The sequence below is a fragment of the Triticum aestivum genome, chromosome 1D (assembly GCF_018294505.1).
Source record: "Triticum aestivum cultivar Chinese Spring chromosome 1D, IWGSC CS RefSeq v2.1, whole genome shotgun sequence".
Lineage (NCBI taxonomy): Eukaryota > Viridiplantae > Streptophyta > Magnoliopsida > Poales > Poaceae > Triticum > Triticum aestivum.
The window spans coordinates 106,372,554-106,380,160 of NC_057796.1; the positions used below are offsets into that span (position 1 = coordinate 106,372,554).

Below are 7,607 nucleotides of genomic sequence, written 5' to 3' on the forward strand. Positions count from 1 at the left end.
CGGGTTTTGTCACAATTATCATCATAGAAGTGTCATATGTATGACAGAAAAAAAATTGTTCAGCCCAAAATGTCACGGATGTGTCTTTTTTTGGTAGTGTAGGGGCCCGAAATACTGTCACCATCGGAACAGCCCCCAAGCATGCCGTCTTGTAACTGGTACAACGAAGTAGTCTCACCCGTGGACGACTCACAATCAGAATAAATGGTCGTATCACCGCCAGACATGGACCCTTCCAACTCAGCCCCGTGGATAAATCCAACAAAGGCACGCTTCACGGCGGGTTGAACTCGGGCAGGACGTGCACGCTGAGCCATCTCGACGATGTCGGTGCAGATGTCCAGCTCAGGGCCCGGCTCGCCGATCTTGCCGATGAAGACATGGATTCCGCCGAAGGGGACCCGGTACCCGTACTCAATTGAGCCGGCCTCGGGGCCCCAGCCTGCATCGTCGATGTAGAGCTTGCGTTGATGACTCTTGGTCATCCGGCCCACAACGTATCCCTTGATCCCTTCGAAGCTGCCCTGTAAGAACTCGAAACCACCGTGCGCTGGCCCCACAGTTGGCGCCAACTGTCGTGGAATTGTCACGTCAGATGTCCTAGTGTGAGGACTTAGTCGTGGAGCCATCGCACTAGGTTAGCTTAGAGGGGTTAAATGGGACAAAGGACACAGGAGTTTATACTGGTTCAGCCCCTTGCGATGAAGGTAAAAGCCTAATCCAGTTTGAGGTGGTATTGCTAGGGTTTCGATTACCAGGGAGCGAATATGCTTTGCCTAGTTTTCGATCTGTTGTTTTCTTGCCCTAAGCCGCTGCCGGGTCGTCCCCTTATATACATGGGTTGACGCCCTGCGGCCTACAGAGTCCCGGCCGGCTTATATAACGTGTCCGGCTTGGTGACTCATCTTACATGCCTTATATTACAAGTCTACACATACATGGCGGTTTACACTTATGGACCTTAAGCCACCTTCGGGTTTGGGCCTTTTAACAAGCCTGTCTATGAACCTTGAACCGCCATCTCTAATATACTCTTGGGCTTCATTTAGATGAACCGTCATAGGGATGACCCGGCCCCTTCGGGGCGGGTCATATCTAATAGTCATATCCCCAACAGTTCCGGTGCCATAAAAAATAATAATGCCGAAGGTGGTAAACGGTCAAAGACTCAAACATTATATCTCAGTTACTCCCATAAATGTTGAGACCAATATAATTGATACAGTAACCCCGAAGGAGTACATAAGGGACACTTTCTAGAGCGTTTCGGACTCCGAAAAGGAATAGGTATGTGGTACGGTAAGTAAACCGACTTCAAAACGTTTCCAATGATAAATTTTCTCCATTTGGAATATTTAAAAATTAGGAAAATTAAAAGTAGTCCAAAAGGGACACGAGGCCACCACAAGGGTGGAGGGCGCGCCCTACCCCCTGGGCACCCCCCCCCCGCGTCCTTGTGGCCCCCTCGTGTGCCCTCCAGAGTCTGTTTTCTTACACGATGCTTCTTTTGGTCGGTGGAAATTCATTATATAATCTCCCAAAGGTTTTGACCACCGTACCACGCAAATATCTCATGTTTTTGTTTCGAGCTGTTTTCTGCCAGAGTTTTCAAGGCCAGGCATCATGTCGTCCCCCTCCTCCAACAACGCGAACGACGATGCTTGGTTGATGCTGATGGAACTCCGGAGGGAGGATGCCGAGGGAGCCATGATGGAGGAGGATGAAGGGGATTCGCTTGAGGAACAACCTCCGGCAACGGAGAGGGGTACTCTGGCGGGCATCTCCGCTATTCCATGTCCCCATCAAGCCATAGGAACCACAAACAACCATGAAGACCAAGAGGTTCGAGAAGGGCTTCCCTCTAGGAGGCCCTTACACAGGTTACATCGGAACAACTTTCATAATTTGGTTCATGATAACCCACAAGTATAGGGGATCGCAACAGTTTTCGAGGGTAGAGTATTCAACCCAAATTTATAGATTCGACACAAGGGGAGCCAAAGAATATTTATAGGTATTAGCAGCTGAGTTGTCAAGTCAACCACACCTGGAGATTAATTATCTGCAGCAAAGTGATCAGTAACAAAAAAGTATGATAGTTTTGATAATAGTAGCAGCAGTAACGGTGGTAACGGTAACAGTGATAGCAGTAATTTTGTAGCAAGTGTAACAGTGATGATAGCAGTAGTAACTTAGCAAAAATAATATAAGATAAATTCGTAGGCATTGGATCAGTGACTTGTTGGATGATATTCATCATGACACAGTTATAACCTAGGGCGATATGGCACTAGCTCCAGTTCGTCAATATAACTAGCGGGGCGACCCGCGCATTCGCGCGGCTAGATTTCTATTTAATTTTAAATTGCTATTCCCTTCGTTCGGAATTACTTGTCTCGAAAATGGACGTATCTAGAACTAAAATACGTCTAGATACATCCATTTCCGCGACAAGTAATTCCGAACGAAGGGATATTAGTTATGACTAAGCTAAAATAAATTTGTATTTTTAGTGTATATTTGATATGTATTTCCTTTTTATTTATTTGCAATTAGATTGCTCTCATATTTTATATTCAGGTTCTTTTATGGTCATGTAATACACTGATTTTTTTTTGCTTTTTGAAGGAAATGTAATACATAGCTTTTTTTTTAAAGGAAATGTAATACATAGCTTAAACCCATATTGGACCTTTGTTTTTACTGCAAATTCTACTTGCTTTATCATCCTGGGCGTGCTTTTTTTTAAACCGCTGGATTTATTTCTCAGCCCAACTTGGCCCAAATAGTTGTGCTTGTCCCCAAGACCCCAATTGACAGCCCAACTCCACGTCACTGTGACTCTGTCGGTCACCACTGAAGAACTTCGGCCTGGTCGCTGTCCACCGCAAGCTGGATATATGCTCGCTCTCCTCTGCTCGTCCCAGGCAGCGGCGGCAGCGCATGGACAGTGGCAGGGTCGGGCGCAGCACCGCCAACCGTACTGTAACCGGAGGCAAGTGGAGCGCGGCAGGATCAGTCCGGTCATCCCGACCCGAATGTATTTGGCGGAAGAGGAGGCACAGGTAATAAAATTCATCATCTTCTCTCCATCTCCATCTCCACCCCACAGCCACGCCCTAGAGATAAAAGTCTTACCACAACCGCTTTTTGAGAGAGGGACAATATAACTGAGATGTGGATTTGGGGAGAGAGATGCGATTTGGGGATTGTGGCTTCTAGAGGTTTGTAGAGATGAGAGTAGATCCAGTAGATTTGAAATGGTTTTTAAGTAGATCCGATGGATGATTACATGTTATGATCTCTAGTATTTCTCTAAAAAATCATTTCTCAAGTACAGAATTTCTAAATGTAGAAATTATTTTTATTTTTCTGTAGAAAGATCGATTAGAAAAACGACAAAGTACTTGTTCTTTCATTGTGTAGATGTGCGATAGGTTAAAAATAAAAGGGCACAACTATACTGTGGAAAACTCCGAGTATCAAAACGGAGGTAGTACAAATTTAGCAGATTAGTAAACAAAATAATAAAAGAGTAGTAAGAACAACAAACTTACTCAGTAAACAATGAATCCATGAACATGACTCATATATGTAGATCCGGCTCGCTCGTGCGCTCCTTTGAACTAAAAGTAATAAATGATAATGGAACATGTGCATGTGTATGAGCTTTATATTTTGGAAACATTTTGTATAGTACTTGAGAATAAATAACCACGATGAAAGAGATTTTAATCCTCGGGGTTGGATGAAAGTAAGTAAACATCTCTCATCGTGAAGCATTCGACACTGCACATTAATTTGGATAGAGAAGATTAATAATAGTAACTAAGGTACATTGCACAATAAGCAGAAGCACAAAAATGGAGTAATCATTTGTGGCAATCTCAGAATAGAGGGTCTTCTATAAAGAGAGTAAACATAGGCAAACTTAGAGAAATGGTTGTAATTTGGGAGCATAAAGGCTGATATGGTAGGTGCAGATAACATAAAAATATATTCATTTAGTTTTCATAAAAATATACAGACCTTCTAGCCCGCATGGTTGGCCTATTATTCTCATTTTTATAGTCATCTAATACTCCCTCCATTCAAAAATATAATATGTTTTGGAGATTTCAATATGGACTACATAAAAACTGAAATGAGTGAAAACACACACTAAAATGCATCTATATACATCAGAATCAAAAAAATGGTAAACCATCAAGGGAGTACTTACTAATTGGAATCATTTTGGTCTCTCTTTCCCTAGATGAAGACCACTGAGCAATTATCCTGGAATACATTTTCTTGAGGAATCACCATGGCCGACTCATCCCATTATTAATTGTGTACGTCTTGATTAAAGAATAGACTATGCAAAGGAAATATGCAGATCGTTGGTAATGGTTATAGAAATTGTATAATTTCATTTAATAATTTACGATTGGTGATAAAAACACAGAGGTTTATAATATGGAGGTGGAGATGTACATTAAATGACATGATTGTTGTTGGTGTATTGTAACAGTTTATAGTATATGTCCTCCAAACATATCTGAATTAGAAGTGATCTTTTATAATTTTTCTTAGTTGTACATAACAGTAGTACACAACCTGCTAATACATATATGCATGTAGTTCAAATGCTGCATACCACATGAAAGATGAACCGGACCAAACAGAACTTACTACATACTGCAGATGAACATAATTCTGGTAATAGAGAGTTCTCTAAAACATACTTTGATAGATTGGGCATAAGATCAGTTTGGTATGTTCTACTTTATATAGAAAATTATCAGATGTTGTATCCCCTTATGTATGTTATATTCAGGAAAAAAACACTTGAGTATATGTGCGGGAAAACCCTAACCAATCTTCAAACTTACTGCTAAAAGAGATATCGCACAAATTAATATGTATTGCTGGATATGAAGATACACGCATTAACTACAACTTCCAACATGCCAAATTACAAAACCCGTAATATAAGGAGATGATCATTGTAACATAAACATGGTGGTCTTAGCAGCAGAACAGTAGCACACTCCACATGTAAGTACGTCCAATGACATTTAGTTTATAAGTAGGGAGACATGTGCTTAGTTACTGATTTCTGATTAAGGACAATCCAGGTTTTCTGTTTAGCTTTTACACCTTTTATACACATTTAATCTAGATGTGCGGCCCGCGCAATTGCGCGGCTAGATTTATTATTTGGGCATGTAATCAACTACTCCTCCGTCCTAAAATAAGTGTCGCTGCTTTAGTACAGAGTTGTGCTAAATCAGCGACACTTATTTTAGGACGGCGAGAGTATTATTTGGGTCAAATTTCTTAATATAGTAGTACCAATATGCAATTAAAAAAATTAGAATGTACATACAAATGTATACGGCTCAAAATTTATGATTGAGAAATATGATTGTTTAATTTCGACCAAAGGTCTTTCCATTTTAGTGAATTGGATAGTAGCCAGGGATCTCTCTAAGTAAAGAAAAATACAAATGGTACTCATATGTGTGCGTGTGTTTCTATATACATATGTGTGTGTGTCTGCCATGCAAAACCATAGACTTTTGTATTTCTCTCTCGTTTCCACTCTACAATCCACATCCATGGGGTGTGCCTTTCCGTCAATAAATTGCAATGCAGCTTACGTCAATGGTTCGTACTTAAACATCTATCATCTTCTCTGCTCGTAGAAACAAAAAATAATTTAGAAATTCAAGCCTTGCAGAGCCTTGTGCTAAGCATGATAAATATCTACAGGTGAATGTTAGATAATAAAGCCTCATTTGTTCCTTGCATAAAAAAGGCTTCCATGTTATAATAATCCTCCTAGTACAACCGATTGGTGCACTAAGAAATCAAGCAGCAACCACAAAGGGGCAATTACAAAGTAGATACAAAATTTTGAATCTCCCCTGTTCCATGCAGAAAAGGTCCATGAAAGCAACAGTGACATATTTCATTGGATTAATAATAAATTAGCAGACAGAAACATGGGGTAATTATATTATTTCATGCTTTTGAAATTCAAAAGGATGAACTACCGGCATCAAATTCTAGTATTTCGTAAAGAAGACGTCAATTAAACAGTAGCAATTTGGTAGTAGCAACCATCAATTTTATGCCCTGGATCAAAGGGAAGCAAAATTAGTTACTCATGTGAGTAGAAATAGATCCAGGAGACTAACCTTAGAGGCGTGTCTGATTTGCTCTATCAAACTTTTTTTATTAGTCTTGAAAAACACCTACGGGACCATTAGGCACTAAGAATTAAAATAAGAATAAACAGTTTGTGGCCTGTGGAGAATATGTAAGGAAAAGTGGAAGTAATGTCGCTCCATTGACAATCGTAACATGAACCAATCCTTGTAAATACAAAAAATCTGGAAGTGTACGTACATGATTTTACACCAACTATCATCTTGATTGAGTACCAATCAAACAGCACCAAGGTAAGAAAAAGCAACAAACTTCTGTCCCTTTTTGCTAGATTGTTTTTAGCAGGTAAGCACAGCATCTGAACAGATCTCAGTATTCCAAATTAAAATTAACAGGCATAACATGCATGATCTCCGATTTTAAGCTATAGCAGCTGAATCTTCCCTCAAATTTTTAGGTTTGGCCACGACGAAGATGACATTGGTACATGGGAGCATTCTTCAATTCAGTTCGAACAAAGAAGAAAATTAATCTTACACTTGGAGATAACACAGACGATGGAGCATGGCCTATGTGAACCTATAGTCAAGCAGTGGCGGAGCCCATGGCTAGGTTTGTGATGGAGGAGAGTGTTGAGGCCGGTGACATCTTCGGCTCCTCGCCAAACGGATGCTGGAGCAGAGGTGGCCGGGATAGAGGCGATCGTGATGGAGGTGGCACCATATGATTGGGATGGAATGGCAAGGTTGCCGCTGTTGTACTCTTAGGGGATGCCGGCGTGACCTGGAGCCATTGAAGGAGATAGCGGGCATGTGGCCGGCGAGAGGTAGAGAGCACGCCCTGATCGAGACATGAGGCCACCATGGGAGCGGCCGACGCGGTGCCGTGCGTCTTGCGGGCAGGTTAGGGAGTTATCTTAGATGAGGTTAGGGAATTAGGAAGGCGTACGGGAGAATAAGTACGTCTAGTTTATCCTGATAGAATCTGACTCGTATGGTTGGTTTTTTAACACAAACTGTAACATATACTACCTCCGTTTCAAAATAGATGACCCAACTTTATACTACTAATTTTGTACTATAGTTAGTACAAAGTTAAGTCATCTATTTTATATGGTTAAATAACGTGTCGGCTGCAACATATTTGTGCGTAGATGGTCATGACTCTTTTTGACCGGTTAGGGATATTAAGGCCTTCTTTTAATAGAGAACCGGAACAAAGCATTAACACATAGTGAATACATGAATTCTTCAAACTACGGTCATCACCGGAAGTGGTCCCGACTATTGTCACTCCGGGGTTGCCGGATCATAACACATAGTAGATGACTATAACTTGTAAGATCGGATCTAAAACATGGATATAATTATGATAACATAAACGGTTCAGATCTGAGTTCATGGCACCCGGGCTCAAAATGACAAGCATTAAGCATAGCAAGGTCATAACAA

The 7,607-nt window shown here is 41.0% G+C and overlaps 2 long non-coding RNA genes across 2 annotated transcripts; one reads left to right on the forward strand and one right to left on the reverse strand.

Annotated features, from left to right (window-relative positions):
- Nucleotides 1–2,628: 2,628 nt before the first annotated feature.
- Nucleotides 2,629–6,614, reverse strand: LOC123180600 (uncharacterized). The gene is made up of 2 exons (XR_006491126.1): nucleotides 4,223–6,614; nucleotides 2,629–3,789 (listed from the first exon to the last, which is right to left on the reverse strand). It is a non-coding gene; the product is annotated as an uncharacterized lncRNA (long non-coding RNA).
- LOC123180599 (uncharacterized) lies at nucleotides 2,834–7,217 on the forward strand. Its single transcript, XR_006491125.1, has 2 exons — nucleotides 2,834–3,065; nucleotides 6,614–7,217. It is a non-coding gene; the product is annotated as an uncharacterized lncRNA (long non-coding RNA).
- Nucleotides 7,218–7,607: the final 390 nt, after the last annotated feature.